Genomic DNA, 19,929 nt, shown 5'->3' on the forward strand with positions numbered 1-19,929 from the left:
GTTCCTCAGCGGAACAGGCTTCCTCGAGAGGTGGTGGGCTCTCCTTCCTTGGAGGTTTTTAAACAGAGGCTAGATGGCCGTCTGACAGCAATGAAGATCCTGTGAATTTAGGGGGAGGTGTTTGTGAGTTTCCTGCACCATGCAGGGGGTTGGACTAGGTGACCCTGGAGATCCCTTCCAACTCTATGGGCGTTTTCGCACTGACCTTCAAGTGGCGCGACCACCCTCTTCACACCGAAGGATCTGCCCGGATTTCGCACAAGAAGCGCCGGCGCACCCAAAAGAGCCGGCTACTTCCGTCGCGAAACCCGCTCAAACGTTTTCCTGCTTCTTGGCGGTTTCCGTTTGAGCGGGTTTCGCGACGGAAGTCGCCGGCTCTTTTGGGTGCGCCGGCGCTTCTTGTGCGAAATCCGGGCAGATCCTCCGGTGGTCGCGCTACTTGAAGGTCAGTGCGAAAACGCCCTATGATTCCATGATTCTATGATAGGCATGAGAGGGCCAACATGTCAAAAACACTCCCAGAACCCGTTTGATCTCCCACCTTTGCTTCCAAAAGAGACTCCTCTCTTCTCTTCTCTTCTCTTCCTTGGGCAGAGAAAGCAGCCTGGTGCCACCCAATCGCATCAGATCTTGGAAGCTAAGCAGGATCACTACTTGGATGGGAGACCACCAAGGAAGCCTCTGCAAAGGAAAGCCATGGCCAGCCACCTCTGCTTCTCATCTGCCTCGAAAGCTCCTTGCAGGGATCGCCGCAAGTCAGCCGTAACTTGACAGCACTTTACACAGACAAAAGATTGACAGATGATGTCACAAAGGGTGTAATTGTGACTAAAGTCCTTGACAGGTAGTTTAAAAGGTAAGGAAGTTGTCTGGGAGGGCGGGAAGTGTATGTGCGTGAAGAGGAGTGACTTAGAGTGACAGAAGGGGGGAGAAACACAAGGAACCAGTGAGAGCTGGGAGTGACGTGTTCTGACTGGATGAGAGGATGGGATTGAGGTGGGAGATACGTTGTCAACAGCTGTTCCCCTAGACAGCTAAATGGAACCTCCATGGATCAGAGGCAGTGCTTCTGAACAGAATGTGTGTTGGACAAACAGCTGAGAAAGGCCACTACGCCCTGAGCATCAGCACTCAAAAGAACAGGAGAAGAGCTCTGCTGGATCAGACCAGGGAGGGTCCATCTAGTCCAGCCTCCTGTCCCATACAGTGACCAACCAGTTTGTCTGGATGGCCAGCAACGCAGCATAGAGCACGGATGACCAGACTGTGGCTGGGGAGCTGCACGTGGCTCTTTCACACATTGAGTGGCTCTCAAAGCCCCCCTGCACTTGTCTCTTTCAATCCCTTCTCCAAGCCAAACCAGCTGGGAAGGAGGGGTAGTAAGTGGGGTGGGGGTGGCCGTCAGCTGATACAGTGAATATTGACTGCGGATAGGGTTGCCACATCTGGACTGAGAAGTATTTGGAAATACTGAGGGTGGAGCCTGTGGAGGGAAGGGTTTGGGAGGGAAAGGACTTTAATGTGGTATAAGAAGAAGAAGAATTGCAGATTTATACCCCACCCTTCTCTCTGAATCAGAGACTCAGAGCGGCTCACAATCTCCTATATCTTCTCCTCCCACAACAGACACCTTGTGAGGTGGGTGAGGCTGAGAGAGCTCTCCCAGCAGCTGCCCTTTCAAGGACAACTCCTACGAGAGCTCTGGCTGACCCAAGGCCATTCCAGCAGCTGCAAGGGGAGGAGAGGGGAATCAAACCCGATTCTCCCAGATAGGAGTCCGCACACTTCACCACTACACCATATTGCCCACCTTCCAAAGCGGCCATTTTCTCCATGTGAACTGATCTCTGTTTCTGTGATCCCAGAAAATCCCCAGTTACCACCTGGAGGATGGCAACCCTAACTGTGGATGGCAGGGGAGGGTAGAGAGAGAGGGAGATCCCAGGCTCCACCCTCAAACCCCCAAGCATTTCCCAACCCAGAGGTGGCAACTCTAGAGAGCCATGGGGATATATATTTTTTTAAATGCACAGACTAGGCAAATAATATAACTGATCAGGGGGATGACATATTTACATTTGTTTTTCCTATCCTGCATTTCTTGCTTGAATCAGGATCCCAGACTGATTACAAAACTAATACCTGAAGCTTGCTGGATTAGGGGAATGCTCTAAACATCGTTTATCTTGATTTCAGTAAGGCTTTTGATAAGATTCCACACACTATCCTTGTTGACAAGTTGGTAAAATGTGGTTTGGATTCTGTTACCGTTAGGTGGATCTGTAACTGGTTGACAGATCGCACCCAAAGAGTGCTTGTGAATGGTTCCTCATCCTCTTGGAGAGAAGTGACAAGTGGAGTGCCTCAAAGATCTGTCCGGGGACCTGTTTTGTTCAACATCTTTATGAATGATTTGGATGAAAGAATAGAGGGAATGCTTATTAAATTTGCAGATGATATTAAATTGGGAGGGGTTGCAAACACAGAAGAAGACAGAAACAGTACCTGAAGGACTGTCATATAGAGGAGGGTGTGGAATTGTTTTCTGTGGCCCCGGAAGGTAGGATCAGAACCAATAGATTGAAATTAAATCAAAAGAGTTTCCAGCTCAACATTAGGAAGAACTTCCTGACCATTAGAGCGATTCCTCAGTGGAACAGGCTTCCTCAGGAGGTGGTGGGCTCTCCTTCCTTGGAGGTTTTTCAACAGAGGCTAGATGGCCATCTGACAGCAATGAAGATCCTGTGAATGTAGGGGGAGGTGTTTGTGAGTTTCCTGCATTGTGCAGGGGGTTGGACTAGATGACCTTGGAGGTCCCTTCCAACTCTAGGATTCTATGAAATGCATTAAAAACCATCAGCTTCAACAGCTAAAATGTCTTCCAAGCCTAAAACCAAGCTGGTCTGCTGGTGGTGGTGGAAACTACCGTCAAGTCGCAGTCAACTTATAGCAACCCCCTCATAGGGTTTCAAGGCAAGGGTGGTTCAGAGGTGGCTTGACACTGCCTGCTTCTGCCCAGCAACCCTGGCCTTCCTTGGTGGTCTCCCATCCAAGAACTAACCAGAACCAACCCTGCTTAGCTTCTGAGTGCTGATGAGATTGGGCAAGCCTGGGTCAAGCAGATCTTGCTAAATACCTGTCTAAATGAGACAGCCCTGCACTTTCTAGGAAACAGAGCTAGGAGCTTCCTTGAACATCTGAAGCTGCCTTATACTGAATCAGACCCTTGGTCCATCAAAGTCAGTCTTGTCTTCTCAGACTGGCAGCGGCTCTCCAGGGTCTCAAGCGGAGGTTTTTCACACCTATTTGTCTGGACCCTTTTTTGGAGAAGCCAGGAATTGAACCTGGGACCTTCTGCTTCCCAAGCGGATGCTCTACCACTGAGCCACCGTCCCTTACCATCCCTCTCCGTCCTTGGTCCCCATTCAGTGAGCTGGGGCGCTCCTAGGAAGCTGCGTACCTGGATGGTTGCCTGAATAAACTGATTGTAATGGCAGAAAGCTGAAAAAGAAAGACTGATCTGAGGAACAGCATTGGGGTTGCCAATCCCCAGTTGGGGGAGGGCAAGGGATTCCCCAGTCTGAAGGCCCTCCCCCCGCTTCAGGGTCATCAGAAAGCAGGGAAGGAGGGAAATGTCTACTGGGCACTCCATTATACCCTATGTAGAACAATTTCCATAGAGTATAATGGAGAATTGGTTTGTTAGGATCTGGGGCTCTGGGGGGGGGGGGGCGGGGAGCCTGTTTTTTTAGGTAGATGCACCAAATTTGCAGCACAGCGTCTGGTGCCTCCTCAAAACACCCTCCCAGTTTCAAAAAGATTGGGCCAGAGGGTCCAATTCTATGAGTCCCAAAAGAAGGTGTTCCCTATCCTTCATTATTTCTAATGGACGGAAGGCATTTGAAAGGTGTGCGGTCCCTTAAATTTGATGGCCAGAACTCCCTTTGGAGTTCCATTATGCTTGTCACACCCTTGCTCCTGGATCTATCACCAATGTTTCCTGGCTCCGCCCCAACATCTCTTGGCTCCACCCCCAAAGTCCCCAGATATTTCTTGCATTGGGCCTGGCAACCCTAAACAGCGTTCGGATTCCTCCCCCTCCCCGCCACCTACCAAAGCCTCTGGGCTTCTGCAGCAGTTGTCAGTTCCCATCACTGCTGTGCGTGTCCCTGACTCCAGAACCCACAAGCTCTTGACAGTTGCTGCCTCTAGCCAGGGAGAGAGAAAAGCAGGAAATGCAGCTAATGACAAAGAGGACAGAGATGGACAACAGCCAGCAGAAGGAAGAGGTGCAGAAGTGAGGTGCAGCTGAAGGAAGATTGGGCAAGGAGTGTCCTCTGCTCTTTTTTAGCCTGGAGCCAGGGGGGAGCTGGAAAGGATAACTGCAAATCTGCTCTAGGCGCGGAGAGTGACACCAAACAGAGGCCTGCTGAATGGAGGGAGATTTAAGAGAGATCAACACAGAGTTAGTTTCTTCGACCTGACAATGCAGATTAAATAAATGTTTTCTGTTGCAGAGAAACAAACATCCATTTCACAGTGCAGAAGCTATTGTTGGTTCAAGGACAACCCGTATCCACAATTGTTCTTCGAGGTTTGAACAACCGCCGTAATTACCGTTAGGCGCAGAGAAAGAGGCAGAGAGATATACACCCACTTGCCACTGTCGGAGTATCAAATAGCATTGTTTGAAACATGCTCTGTAACAATATACAGCTATGAGGGGCCGTAACAGCTGCCCAGGACAATAACATGGCGCTTAACAGAATGGAGAAATGAAGGTATTCCTTGAACAAGCCCCATCTCAGCATTCACAACATGAGCTTTGCCCTCACTTTTTGACACGGCTCGTATTTCCTGCATTGTAAAACTAAGAAAATCCTTAAATTTTAGAAATCATTTCAACAACGGAACCCAAGGGATACTGCCCTACCGCCCTTGGAAAAAGAACAAGCATTTCCACTTGCAGAGATATTCTTCACAGTCACTTCTTCCGGTCAAAACCTGCCCAGCATCTTGCTTACAGAGGAGGGACCCCATACTTCACAGGAGAAAAAGAGGAAGGCATTAGCCAGGGTCTGTATGGATCTGTTTTGGGTAAGGATATAGGCAGGGGGGAAAACATCAACAACCTCAGATATGCAGATGACACCACTCAAATGGCAGAAAGTGAAGAGGATCTAAAGAACCTCTTGTTGAGGGTGAAAGAGGAGAGCGCAAAAAGTAGGCTTGAAACTCAACATCAAAAAAACTAAGATCATGGCATCCGGCCCCATCACCCCTTGACAAATAGAAGGGGAAGACGTGGAAGTAGTGACAGACTTCACATTTCTGGGATCCAAGATCACTGCAGATGGTGACTGTAGCCATGAAATTAAAAGACATTTGCTCCTTGGGAGGACAGCTATGGCAAACCTAATAAAATAGAATAAAAAGAAGAGACATCACCCTGCCAACAAAAGTCCATATAGTCAAAGCTATGTATTCCCAGTAGTAATGTACGGCTGTGAGAATTGGACCATAAGGAAGGCCAAGCGCAGAAGAATAGATGCTTTTGAGCTTTGGTGCTGGAGAAGAATCTTGAGAGTCCCTTGGACTGCAAGAAGATCCAATCAGTCAGTCCTAAGGGAAATCAACCCGGACTCTTCCCTGGAAGGTCAGATGCTGAAGCTGAAGCTCAAATACTCTGGCCACCAAATGAGAAGGGAGCACTCACTGGAGAAGATCCTGATGCTGGGAAAGACAGAAGGCAAAAGAAGAAGGGGACGGCAAAAGGTGAAATGGCTGGACAGTATTACTGATGTAACTATCACGAATTTGAGCAGACTTCGGAGGATGGTGGAAGACAGAAGGGCCTGGCGTGACTTTGTCCATGGGGTTGCAAAGAGTCGGACTCGACTGTGTGACTGAACAACAACAGGGGTCATTTAGTAGAAAAAGAGGTGCCGGAGCTCATTAGCACAACTCATTTGCATATGCCACACACCCCTGACATCACCAGAAGGTGTACAAAATTATATCAGCTCAGCATCTACCTTAAAATGCTTCTTAAATTATAATTGTCATAATAAAACTTTACTCCCATCACATTTTTTAAATTACTTTCTCCTGTGTGGCCATAGTGGCATGATGAAGATTTCCATCTGTCTGCTTTATATGTTTTGGTTATATTCCCCATTTTTTGTGGGGGAAATTTTAGAAAGTTTGTCAAATCATAAGAGTTTAGCAACAATTCTCACAGGGGGGGTTGAACAGTGGAGACCAGAAGCAAGTATTGGGGTTGGGGGGGGGAGGGTTTAAGAAAGAAAGAGCACAATAAAATTTAGACCAGAGCTCCACTCCTGTGAGCTCCTGCCCAAAATGAGGCCTGGATATAGGAGACATTGGGAAAACTCCATACAGAATTATCAAGAGTTTTCTTGGTTCACAAAATGGCCGCTTCAGGCACTTGAACGGAAATTAAAGATACATTTGCACCATAGCTAAATGTCTAATAGTTATTTTTTCTTCTTTTTTTCTTTTGAGAGACAGTGTGTTGTCATGGTTAAAAGTTTTGGCCAGGATTTGGGAGGCCTGGGTTTGAATCCCTCATCATAACACGGAAACTTTCTGGGCCAGTCATACTCTCTAAGCCTAACCCACCTCACCGGGTTGTTGTGAGGAAGAGAGGAGAACAGCATAAGCCGCTTTGAGTCCCCACTGGGAAGAAAGGGTACAAAATGAAGTCAAGAAAGAAGGAAAAATACATTTCCAGAGAACTCTGGAGATTCTGGGTCTTTCCATGGGTGGTGGGGACCCTCACCTCACTAAGGGCCAAATGAGACATCCTCATATCCACCGTGGGGACTCACCCACCCCACCGGCATTCGAAAGCCTAAAATAGGCACTTTAAAAAATGCTGGTAGGGTTCCATCAGGAATGTAGTGGGATGAGGCACTCCTGTTTTCCCCACCACCATTTCAAGTGCCAAGATGGCTGACAGACGTTTGGCACTTGAAGAGACATGTGGTGTGGCAGGGACAAGTGTGCCTCAACTTGCCATACATCTGATCAGAACTGGGCTTTTGTACCATTTTTAATTTGCTTGCTTCTGGCTTTAAAATGCTGGCATGCATCCCCATGACAGCCACGAGAACACCATCATGTCTAGGTTAACCCTACATTACTAAGAGAGAGAAAAATTATCCAACTGGTATAAAACCAACGTCAATTTATCCTGTAGCTGCGTTCCCTGAAAGTCTCATCTTATTAGGCTGTATCTCTGTTGAGGGCCATTTTGTTTTCTCCAAACAGCATCTGAAATTAATCCAGTCATGCCAACTGACATGCCTATAATGAAGAAAACGTTCCTGAGGTATTTCATTTCCCCCCCACATTTATTGTTTTCCTCAGAACCAGTTCCAGTGTCCTTTTTCGCAACATTTTGTTTTTAAAAAACCCCCTACAACTAGAGAAGTCTGCTCTGTATGGCAACTCTTGACTTCCCTGGTGGTCTTCCATCCAGGTATGAACCAGAACTGACCCTACTTAGCTTTCAAGATCTGAGGCGATCAGGCTAATCTGTTCAGCCAATCAAATTTCCAAAGGCCTATCATACCTTGCTGGGCAAAAACCTCCACCTGGCCTCGCCCACTTTTTAAAAACACTGGGCAGGTGCTAGGAAAGGTGCAGGTGGGCACTGTGGAGCCCACGTTGGAGACCCCTGGCTGCTGGAATGTTTATTTACGCAGAAACCACCCCAAATGTCAAGCTCCCACATGGGCTGAGTTAAGCATAAGCAAATGAAAGAAAATAAAGCAGAGCATTTAAATTAAAACCATTACAAAAACCTGAAAACCTAAAGAAAGGGGAATAGGAAATGCCTCCCAGAATTTGAAAGCAGGCGGATCTAATCTCTCAGCTACTGAATGGAAATGAGCTATGAGAATCCCCATACAGTCCCTCGCTGAAAGTACAGTACAGGCTTATGCTACTTCTATAACATTTTCCCCTGCCAAATTAAGAAAAACTAAGAAAAATAGCTAATCACCTGAGCTTATTGTCTTCTTTCCTCCCTCCTCCCTCCTCAAGCCAACCACCCCTTTCTAATTACTTGATACCCCTAGGAAACTTGAACCTTATTTATTTACCTTAGTTTGTAGCAGGAACTCCTTTGCATCTTAGACCACACACCCTTGATGTAGCCAATCCTCCAAGAGCTTACAGGGCTCTTCGTACAGGGCCTACTGTGAGCTCCAGGAGGACTGGCTACATCAAGGGTGTGTGGCCCAAGATGCAAAGCAGTTCCTGCTACAAAAAAGGCCCTCGTTTTATCCTACTTTACTTCCTAAGGAGGACCTAATGCAGCTTACATAATTTTCTATTTTATCCCCACAACAGCCCTGTGAGTAGGTTAGACTTAAAGCAAGTGACTGGCTCAAGGTCACCCAGTGAGCTCCCCCAGCAGGGTTGGGATTCGAAGCAGGGCTTCCCAGAACCTAGTCCAACACTCCTACCACCACAACAAGCTGGCTCCATCTGATGCAGATGCAAATAACACGCAAAAGCTCCATCACACAACTACTGAGGTCCTGCAGAGAGCAACTATATCCTCATATGCCAGGGGTGGGGAACCTCCGTCCCAAGGGCCGTACACAGCCCTCGAGGTTACTTGGTGTGGCCCTCAGGGATTGCTGGGCCAAACCGAGCCATGTGGCAGCCTCTCTGGGGCCTGGCTGGCCAGCAAGGATTGTGGGGCCCAGCCGTGCTGTGCAGCAGCCTCCCCAGGGCCAGGCAGGGATCACAGGGCCCAGATGTACTGTGCGGCAGCCTCCCTGGGGCCTGGCTGGCCAGCCAGAATTGTTGCAGAGCCTGCAAAAGTTACTGTCACAGCTCAGTTTGCACTTGATTATCCCAGATGGTGTGGCCTAATATGCTAATGAGTGTGTGACCTAATATGCTAATATTAGAGGATGCTAATATTAGGGGATGGTCTAATATGCTACTGAGTTCCAGCTGGACCTATGCATTTGCCTAGGGCAGCGGCCCGGGTGTGTGCGGGTGTGCCAGATTAGGCTCTCCTCACATGACTTCAAATAGAAAAACAATTATTTGCATTAATTTTGCTGGCCTGAATCATTCTCCTTTGACAGAGCACTGTTTTTTAAGTTGATAATTTTTTATGGCCCATGAATGATGTTATAAATATCCATATGGCCCTTAGCAGAAAAAAGGTTCCCCACCCCTGCCTTATGCTATGCATGGGCAGGCAGTTTGGAGGAGGGCATCTTTTCCATCACTCCGGGATGCTTCTCGCTGCACCCCCCTTCTCAATTGCCAGTGCAGAATATCTGAGACTGACTCATTTTGCACCAGACACTGCTTGCTGCCCCATTCTCACAACTGGGAGGGGTTCCAGTTTCCCCTTTCTGTCTCCAAATTACCACACAAAGCAAAAAAACCAAGCCCTCTTCCCTCTCCCACAGCTCCTGAACATGCAAAATAGAACTCGAGGGAAAGAAAACGGCTGTCTTCGCTCTGGGCTGCTGCAAAAAGTAGAAGCATCGCTAGAATCTCACTGCTTCTGCAATCTGCCAGGCCAACGTGGAGGAGTAAAAGGCCTCCTCCTTCAGAAGCTCTGCAATCTGCTGGCAACACAAGGAAGTGGGGGGGAGGGTCTGTGCTGGGGGTGGGTCTGGAAAATGGGGCAGTCATCAAAGGCGACGTCATCTGATGTCACAAACCCTAGCTTTCCATTGTTCAGAGGAGCTGGGTTGATTACAACACTGAGGTAGTGCCAGGAGGAGAGTGTTGGGCTGGTCTCTAGGAAACCAGGACTCATGCCAGGGAAGCCATCTGAGTGACCTTGGGCCAATCACAGACTCTCAGCCTTGCCTACCTCACAGGGTAGGACAGAATGCAGGAGAGGAGAACAACGTAAGCCACTTCGGCCCTCACTGGAGAGAAAGGTGGGATACCAATGACTTTAAATGAATACATATTCCCAAAATACCCACACTGGTCAACTTCAGTGTTTTGCTGCCTCAAGCAGAGGACCCTCAGCCCCTCTTGGGCCTGCACCGGTTCCTAGAATCATAGAGTTGGAAGGGACCTCCAGGGTCATCTAGTCCAACCCCCTGCACAATGCAGGAAACTCACAAATACCTAAATTGACAGGATCTTCACTGCTGTCAGATAGCCATCTAGCCTCTGTTTAAAAACCTCCAAGGAAGGAAGGCCCACCACCTCCCAAGGAAACCTGTTCCACTGAGGAACCGCTCTGGGACTGGCCCAGGAGGGGGTGCCCCTCCCCTGCCAGAATGTTACCAGGAACTGAGAAGCAGTCGAGTTCTTGCCTTCGCCCTGCTACCCCATCTCAAGCAGCGGCTTGCTTCTCTCAGGATATAAATCAGCAAGAAAACCTTCCTGAATACAAACCAATTTGAGAACCAGTTTGATGTCGTGGTTAAGTGCACGGACTCTTATCTGGGAGAACCGGGTTTGATTCCCCACTCCTCCACTTGCAGCTGCTGGAATGGCCTTGGGTTAGGCATAGCTCTTGCAGAGCTGTCCTTGAAAGGGCAGCTTCTGGGAGAACTTTCTCAGCCCCACCAGCCTCACAGGGTGTCTGTTGTGAGGGAGGAAGGTAAAGGACATTGTGAGCCACTCTGAGACTCTGAGATTCAGAGTGAAGGGCAGGGTATAAATCCAGTATCATCACCATCATCCCGCATTTCCATACTGGGGGGGGGGGGGAGAGACAGGGTGTGCCTTTTGGCCATTCAAGTGTTCCTCCGCCTTTGCAAAGAGGCTAGAAGGGAACACCATGAGAATGTCGAGAAATGTTGCTTTCGCCTTCTTGAACGAACGCAGCACACGTTCATCAGAGCTATGCAAAGAACACACACGCTCGAATGGTTCCTTCCCCGCCTGCCCCATCCCAGCTTTATATATACTGGAAAGCTTTACGTTTAGCATTCAGGGCACTGTCTGAAGACAAATTGTTCGCAATGTATACAATGGAATACAGAACCCTATTAAACTCCATTAGCCAAGAGTAATGAGTTTATTAACAAAACATTTAAAGATTGGATTTCTTTTCCCACCACAGATAAGTCTGATGCCTTGATGGATGTACTCAGCTCATCAAGAGGACTATGGAACACACAAAAAGAAGAATGGAACGACAACAGTTGCAAACATAGGAAACTATTCATAGAACAGGTCAAGACAAGCAGCCGTGTTCCTCTGTCTGTAGCTCCTGCTTGGCCACAAATTCTGTTAGTCTTTAAGGTACTACTGGACTCTTGATCTTTTCTACTATTCATAAGACCATGAAGGAAGGCTGAGGGACAGTTGGTGGGCAGAATATTGCTTATTTCACTAGGAACTGCCAAATAATGACACAGCATAACTCCATTCCCTACTACCGTAATTTGTTGAACTCCAGGCTTTCGTTTTGGGCTCTTTAGCCGCCATGAAGAAAATGGTGTTCCTGGACGGTGACGGGGAGGGAGGACACAAATGGCTCTTTGCTCTGAACAGGCATCCACCAGCATTGCAATGATGTCCTTGACTTGACTGGGCAGCCCAGGCTAACCCATCTCATCAGATCTCAGAAGCTAAGCAGGTTCAGCTGTGGTTAGGGCTTGGATGGGAGACCACCAAGGAAGTCCAGGGTTGCTACACAGAGGCAGCCAATGGCCAACTACCTCTGTTCATCTCTTGCCTTGAAAACCCTATGGGGTTGCCATAAATTGGCTGTGACATAATGGCCTTTCCCACCATCAAATAGATACAGCTGTCAAGTGTTGGTAACTAGGTGGAGAAGCATTCTTGGGCTCAATGTTTTGTTTCTTCAGTAGCTGGTACGTCACAAACACTTTTTTCCCCCCAATCAAGTTGTAGCTGACTTACGGTGACCCCACACGGGGTTTTCAAGGCAAAAGACATTCAGAAGTGGTTTGTCATTTTCTGCTTCTGTGTAGAGACTCTGGACTTCCTTGGTGGTCTCCCATCCAAGTACTACCAAGGGCCACCCCTCCTTAGCTTCTGAGATCTGATAAGACTGGGTTCCTAAAAACGTCTGTGTATTTCTTCCCATGCTGAAATATTACAAAGACAAGAGTTTTATTTTACCTCACAGAACCCAGAAATTCTAGCGGAATCAGCACAATCGATGCTTACGTGGGAAGAGTGTTTTTTGCAGTTCATACAAACCCCTCCCTTCCTCCTCATCCATCAGTCATGCACAGAGAAAATATTCTTAGCTCAAGTACGCGGTTCAAAATCTATTTCCTCCTCAGAGTATTCTTTATTAATGTGTCAAAACAAGTCAGGGGTAGTTTTGGCATTACAGAAATTCTTCAATAGTCATTAATCAAACCTTTCATTCTATGTGCGGAGCAGATGAGAGGTGTTTTATGAATCTGATAGCATTTAATGCTGTGCTGAAATCTTTTGCAAGAACTGCTGTGTGAAGGGTATGTAAAATGAGTAAATAAGTGGTCGTGACCACATATTCAGCCCCATATTCTAAAATCTGACAAACTTTCTAATAGTTTTCCCCACAAAAAATGGGAAAATAACCAAAACATATCAAGCAGAAAGATGGAAATCTTCATCAGGCCACTGTGGCCACATAGGAGAAAGTAATTTAAAAAGTATGATTGGGAGTAAGGTTTTATTATGACAATTATAATCCAAAAAGCATTTTAAGGTAGATGCTGAGCTGATATAATGTAGAAGATGAAGAAGATATTGGATTTATATTTCGCCCTCCACTCTGAAGAGTCTCAGAGCGGCTCACAATCTCCTTTACCTTCCTCCCCCACAACAGACACCCTGTGAGGTGGGTGGGGCTGGAGAGGCCTCTCACAGCAGCTGCCCTTTCAAGGACAACCTCTGCCAGAGCTATGGCTGACCCAAGGCCATTCCAGCAGCTGCAAATGGAGGAGTCGGGAATCAAACCCGGTTCTCCCAGATAAGAGTCCACACACCTAACCACTACACCAAACTGGCTCTCCAATTTAGTACACCTTCCAGGGGTGTCTGGCAGATGCAAATGAGCTATGTAAATGTGCTAGTGAGCTCTAGCACCTCTTCTTCTATGAAATGACCCCTGGCCACAGCAAACCAGTAAAATCAGTAACCGCTTGTTCATGGGAATTCCCTGTGGTGTCGCCCACATTATGCAACAGTCTGTGCGTGTTAAGTGTCATCACGTGGCTTCCAACTTATGGCAACCCTATGAATTAACCCCCTTCAGAAAGTCCGATCATTGCTCAGGTCTTGCAAACTGAGAGCCCTCGTGGCTTCCTTGATTAAGCCCATCCATCTCATGCTGGGTGTTGGTGTTCTTCTTTTCCTGCTGCCTTCAGCTTTTCTTAGCATTATTGTCTTTTCCTGAGACTCTTGTCTTCTCAGAACGTGACCAAAGCACAATAGCCTCAATTTAGTCACTTTAGTTTGTAGGAAGAGTTCAGACCTGATTTCATCTACACCCCACTTATTTGTCGGTCCACGATATCCATTAAACTTTCCTCCAAACATCACATTTCGAATGAATCCACTTTCTTCCTGTCAGCTTCCCTCATGGTTCAGCTTTGACACCCAGATGGAATGGCCTGCCTGAGGTGACGAGGAAGGGTCTGCGTGCTTTTATCATTTCACAAAATGTACAAAACAGAATTGTTCAGGATGACATTCTTGTAAAAGGATTAGAGTTGGGATGATTGGCTCGTGAAGCGGCCTCTATAGGGGATATGATTTTGCTTCCCTTCCAATTTTTCAGTCCCACTCCCACCCTATGATGCTGTTTGGCTACGAATCTTTGTTGTTAGAATCAGTTCTTGCAATATGCTGGCTGGCTGGCTGAACAGCTTTGCTTCACTTAGAAAATTCACAGATTCAAATATTTTTACCATTGAAATGTTACCATTTGTAATCGGCTTATTAATTACCTGAAAAGTTCTATCATACTTATAATCCCCCTTGAGTCACAGTGAGAAAGGCAGAGTATAAAATAAAATAAATAGAGGACTGGGCTGTAGACCAGGGGTGTCAAACATGCAGCCCAGGGGCCAAATCAGGCCCCCGGAGGGCACCTATCAGGCCCCCAAGCAACTGGCTGTCATCTGGCTGGCTGTCATCTGCTTCTTTTTCCCTCTCTCTAGCTTCCTTTCACATAACAGCTTGCTTTGCCAGGCCTTCTCAATTGCACAGCAGAGCTACTGAGCCAAGCCTCTCTTCCTTCTATTGGCTGAGGCTCCTCCCCCTCCTCATCCCCTGAAGAAGGAAGGAAAGAGCCACAGCTTCCTTTGTCTAGTTCTCTGGATCTCCTGGGAGAAATACCTTTAAGACTAATGAGTACGAATGTTTTAAGCATGGTTTATTTTAAGTTTTTTAAATCTTTAATTATGTTTGTCTGTGTCCTTTATAAAGTTTATATCTCTACTAAAAAAGGTAAAGGTAGTCCCCTGTGAAAGCACCAGTCGTTTCCGACTCTGGGGTGACGCTGCTTTCACAACATTTTCACGGCAGACTTTTTATGGGGTGGTTTGCCATTGCCTTCCCCAATCTCTGCTACCTAATCTTAAATAGGTACACACATGGCCCAGCCCAACAAGGTCTCATTTATGTCAGATTCGGCCCGCATAACAAATGAGTTTGACGCCCCTGCTCTGGACCAGGGGTCCTCAATGTTGTTTAGTGCCTGGTGGGAGGAGCCACAACATGGCTGCCACAAAATAGCTACTGCCTGAGGCAGAGACACCAACGGAATGGCTGCCATGGCCTACCTTCAGTCACACAGCAGGGATCTTTGTGCTGTGGTGGGCAGCTGCTATCAAAGCGACACTTTTTAAAAAATCTACACAGCCTATCGAATCTCCAATGGCCAATCAAAAACCTTTCTGGGTAAAAGCCCTACCGGGCCCTGCCAACTTTCCAAAAACACTTAGTGGACACCAGGGGAGGTGTTGGCAGGCATCACGACAGCCATGAGCACCACACGGAGGTTCCCTGCTCTAGATTTTTTAAATACCGTATTTGCCGGCGTATAAGATGACTTTTTTGCCCTGAAAAACATGCCTCCAAGTGGGGGGGTTGTCTTATATGCCGGGTGCACTTCAGTTGAATAGGAAGGTTCCCTGCTCGTCCCCCAGACGCAGCAGCCGGGCTTTCGGGAGGCCGCCTTGGAAGTGCCGCTGGAGCCGCCGCGCTTTGCTCTTGGTCCAGCGGTTTGGGGGTCCCGTCCGGCTGCTCAAGCGGCTCCACAGGCCTTGATGCGGCTGCGGCTCCAGCCATTCTCCTGCAGGACTCGTGAGTCTGGGCAGGGAGAAGAGAGCCCGGCCGGGGGCGGCTCTCGGGCCCGTGCATGCCGCTCGCCCCCTCCGCTCTGCCGCCAGCTGGCTCCCACTCAAGACGGCTCTTGTCCAAAGCCACCCCGCCCCCGCAGACCGGCAGCGGGCCCTGAAAAGGACTCGGGGGCCAGGAGGAGACTTTGGCGGCGAGGTGGCGGGAGCAGCCAGTGTGCCTAGCAAGGGGGGGGAGTGCGCGTCATGGCGCCTGTGCAGCCGGGCCCTACAAGCCCTCGGGTGGGGCGGACTGGGCTCTTCGACACCCCCCCCCCCCCGCCGAAGCGAGCAAGACTGCTAAGAGACCAGCCGAACCTTCGCACCGGCGCCCCCCCCCCTCGACCCTGTTGCAAATACGGTAGCTGTGCAGCCGGGGGAGGGAGGGGGGTTAGCAGGTGAAGTTTTTCAGATATATATGCCAAAATCCCCTCTTCTACATAATTAAGCTCCATCTTCTCTTCATCCGACCCCTGTGCCCCCCTCCCCCAGGAAAACATGAAGAGACAACTGATATAAGAGCAAAAAGGGTTTTGCCCAGGAAAGGTAAATATTTATTCAGAAAGCCTCCAGCATTTCTCAATTTTATTCTCATCTAAAAACGGCTATGAATGCTGTGTGGATTTCACGTTGCTTCCGGGGAATTCAGGCTTTGATGTGGGGGTGCCAACCAAGCGCTTGTGGCAAACAGAAAAGGGGGTGAAAGGTCTGTGCGAAGAGGCCCTGCTACTTACCTCCTCAATCAGCCCGCCTCAGCAGGGTGGGGCGGGTATAAATCGAATTAAACATAAAAAATGCCTCAGAACACGTAAAGAAAACGCAGAATTTACAAAGCTATGATCTGTTAGAAATGTCACCATTTCACAGACTGTCGCCAGAACCTTCCAAGTGTATGGCGCAGAGAATGACCAGGTAAAGAAGTGTGGTAACATTCTCACCACCATTTGGCAAAAGAACATAAAGTAGACCAGGGGTGTCAACCTCATTTGTTATGAGGGCCAGATCTGACATTAATGAGACCTTGCCGGGTCAGGCCATGTTGGACCGGGCCATCAGTGTATCTATTTAAGAATAGGTAGTAGAGATATAAACTTTATAAAGGACACAGACAAACACAATGGGTTTTTTTTTAAAAAAAAAACTTAAAAAATAAAGCTGTGCAATTGGCAAAGTCTGGCAAAGCAAGCTCTGCCTCCTCCCCTTCCTCCCCAAGGGAGGAGCCTCAGCCAATGGAGAAAATAGAGGCTTTGCTCTGTAGCTGCTGTGCGATTGAGCAAACCTGGCAAGGCAAACTGTGATGAAGAAGGAAGCAAGAGAGAGGGGGGAGGAAGCAGATAACAGTGAGTTGCTCAGGGACCTGTTAGGAGACCTTCAGGGGCCTGATTTGGCCCCTGGGCCATATGTTTGACACTCCTGAAGTAGGCCCGCATGTTATCCCAAGAAATTAGGCTTCCCAACCCTCCCGCTCTGGCGGGAGTCCCCTGGGTTTGCAGCCTCATCTCCCGGTCTTCAAGAAGTGGGAAGCGGGGGGTGGGGGGTGGAGGGGGGGGAGAACATACCTGTTGGCTTCATTATAGAGCTCCTGAGCCGTTTGTAAAATGTCTGCCCCTTTAAGGCTGGGCAGGGAGCAGGAAGGGCTTGGGAGAACAGCCCCGCCCTTTCTTTTGTTTTCACTTTCACAGCAAGAGTTCTCCGGAAGAAGATCTGCTAAGTGTGTGTGTGTGTGTGTGTGTGTGTGTGAGAGGGAGGGGGCAGGGGATTCCCTGGTTTGGAGGCCCTCCCCCCTTTTAGAAAGCGTGGGGGGCAGGGAAATGTCTACTGGGCATTCTATTATTCCCTATGGAGAACGATTCCCATAGGGAATAATAGGGAATTCATCCGTTGGTATTGGGGGCTCTGGGGGGGCTATTTTTTGAGGTAGAGGCACCAAATTTTTAGTATAACATCTAGTGCCTCTCCCCAAAATACCCCCCAAGTTTCAAAATGATTGGACCAGAGGGTCCAATTCTATGAGCCCCAAAAGATGGTGTCCCTATACTTCATTATTTCCTATGGAAGAAAGGAATTTTAAAAGGTGTGCTGTCCCTTTAAATGTGATGGCCAGAACTCCCTTGGAGTTCAATTATGCTTGTCACATCCTTGTTCTTGGCTCCACCCCCAATGTTTCCTGGCTCCACCCCCAAAGTCTCCTGGCTCCACCCCCAAAGTCCCCAGATTTTTCTTTAATTGGACTTGGCAACCCTACAAGAAATCCATTTTACAAAACCACTCTTGCCAAGTTGTACGGGGTGGGTGGGATGAGAACTTGATTGCCTCCAGATGTCTGATCAGGTAAAGAAAGAGGTTAAAAATTTTCCTCACCATTTAGCAGAAAGACGTAGGGGAGAACTGCATATTATCTGGGGTTGCCATCCTCCAGGCGAGAGATGGAGATCTCTTGGGATTACAACTGATGGGGATCAGTTCCCCTGGAGAAAATGGCAGCTCTGGAACATGGACTCTATGGTATTCTACCCCACTGCGGCCCTCCCTTCCCCAACCCCACCTTCCTCAGGCTGCACCCCCAAAATCTCAGCGACAGAGCAGGCATGCTCACTCAACCCGGAGCTGTGGCAAAACTGGGCACCCACATGGGAAACCGTTTGCTGTGATTTCCTTGGATTAAGAGGAATAACCTGGAACAAACAGGGTCAAGTGGTATCTCCCAGAAACAGTGGTGGCAGAAGCCCCCCGCCCCCCCCCCCAAAGCATCAAGCTGACTAAGCAAAACTCAGCAATGGTTCTCTGTGCGTGATTAAAATGCTAGTTCTGAATCAGCAGGGATCTTCTTGCATTCTTCTTTGGAATGAACTGCAGCTAATGTTAAGTTTTATACTGACCATGTCATTTTATTTTTTACGATTTTATTTAGATTGTATTTGTTATTAACTTCTGTGAGCTGTTCTGAGCTGACCTCTGAAGACAGGTTTTCTAAATAAATAACCACTCTGCCCCCAAGTGTACTGCAAATACGTTATCTTTTGACAGATGCATTTTCCTCCAAGAATCATCCCCAGAAACTGTACCCTCATCTTCTCAAAATTAATTCCCATCCCTGATCACCTTTCTCAGAACACTCATCTCTTAAGTCATGCCTTTCTCTCCTTCCTTGGAGGTTTTTAAACAGAGGCTAGACGGCCATCTGACAGCAATGTGGATTCTGTGAATTTAGAGGGAAGTATCTGTGAATTTCCTGCATTGTGCAGGGGGTTGGACTAGATGAGGGATGATGGCTCAGTGGTAGAGCATCTGCTTGGGAAGCAGAAGGTCCCAGGTTCAATCCCTGGCATCTCCAAAAAAGGGTCCAGGCAAATAGGTGTGAAAATCCTCAGCTTGAGACCCTGGAGAGCCGCTGCCAGTCTGAGAAGACAATACTGACTTTGATGGACCAAGGGTCTGATTCAGTAGAAGGCAGCTTCATATGTTCATATGGTCATATGACCCTGGAGGTTCCTTCCAACTCTATGATTCTATGATTCTCACAATGATTACTTTATTTGTACTCTCTTTATACTCACTGCAGGGATGCAAGTTGGCTCATGCTGCTGAGCACAGAATTAGGACTAAATTGGAAGGCAGGATGGTGCCTTTCAAGTGGCTATCAATGTGCGGTGGAAAGTGCTGTTGAGTTGCAGATGACTTCAAGGCAAGAGACATGCAGAGGTGTTTTGCCATTGCCTGCCCTCTGTGTACAGACCCTGGACTTCCCTGGTGGTCTCCCACCCAAGCACTAACCGGGGCTGCCTCTGCTTAGCCTCTGAGATCTTGCGAGACTGGGCTAGACTGGGCCATACAAGTCAGTCAGTCTCTTCTTAAAATGCTTTATGACGAGCAGTCTGTCAGATTGAGCCTGCTATTTTTTTCATTTTCATATGTATTTGGTTAAGTTTTGCTTTTTGAGCGCTTGCATGCAACCTTGCTGATGTGTTAAGTGAGTGCAGGAGGGGGGATGGTGGACAGAGACCTCTTGTTATAAGTATCATACAGCAAGCTAGCATATCTGGTAGTTATGGTAACGGGCCCATCTGACCTTGAAGGTTGGGAGACCAAAGAAGACGCCTCAAGCCTTCCTGTACCAGCTTTTGTGAGAACCAATGGACTGGGGGTGGGGATGGATTTTGCCGCATTTTTTGATATCTGCAATTGTAATCACTTTGCCTATCAGGTCATTCCTGGCAATGGCTTTCTAGCAGAAGGTCTACTCTTATATTGAGTAGATTGAGCTCAATATATTATATTATATATTGAGCTCTCAGTTCATCCTAACCATACTTTTCTGTGCATGGATTCTTGGGGCGTTTTCGCACTGACCTTAATCAGCAGCGACGTCCCTCTTCACCGCGCAGGATCTGCGCGGATTTCGCACCAATTGCTGCGGAGCACCCGGAAGAGCCGCAAAGTCCCGCGGCTTTTGCGGCGCAAATGGAAACTGCCAAAAACCAGTTTCCATTTGCGCCGCAAAAGCCGCGGGACTTTGCAGCTCTTCCGGGTGTTCCGCAGCAATTGGTGCGAAATCCACGCAGATCCTGCGTGGTGAAGAGGGACGTCGCTGCCGATT

General features: G+C 48.1%; 1 protein-coding gene across 1 annotated transcript in view; it reads right to left on the reverse strand.

The window, feature by feature from the left end:
* Nucleotides 1-19,929, reverse strand: part of LOC132578015 (poly(rC)-binding protein 3-like) — a 421,925-nt gene that overhangs the window by 263,668 nt on the left and 138,328 nt on the right. The window lies entirely within an intron of this gene.

This window comes from Heteronotia binoei, chromosome 10, assembly GCF_032191835.1.
Source record: "Heteronotia binoei isolate CCM8104 ecotype False Entrance Well chromosome 10, APGP_CSIRO_Hbin_v1, whole genome shotgun sequence".
Lineage (NCBI taxonomy): Eukaryota > Metazoa > Chordata > Lepidosauria > Squamata > Gekkonidae > Heteronotia > Heteronotia binoei.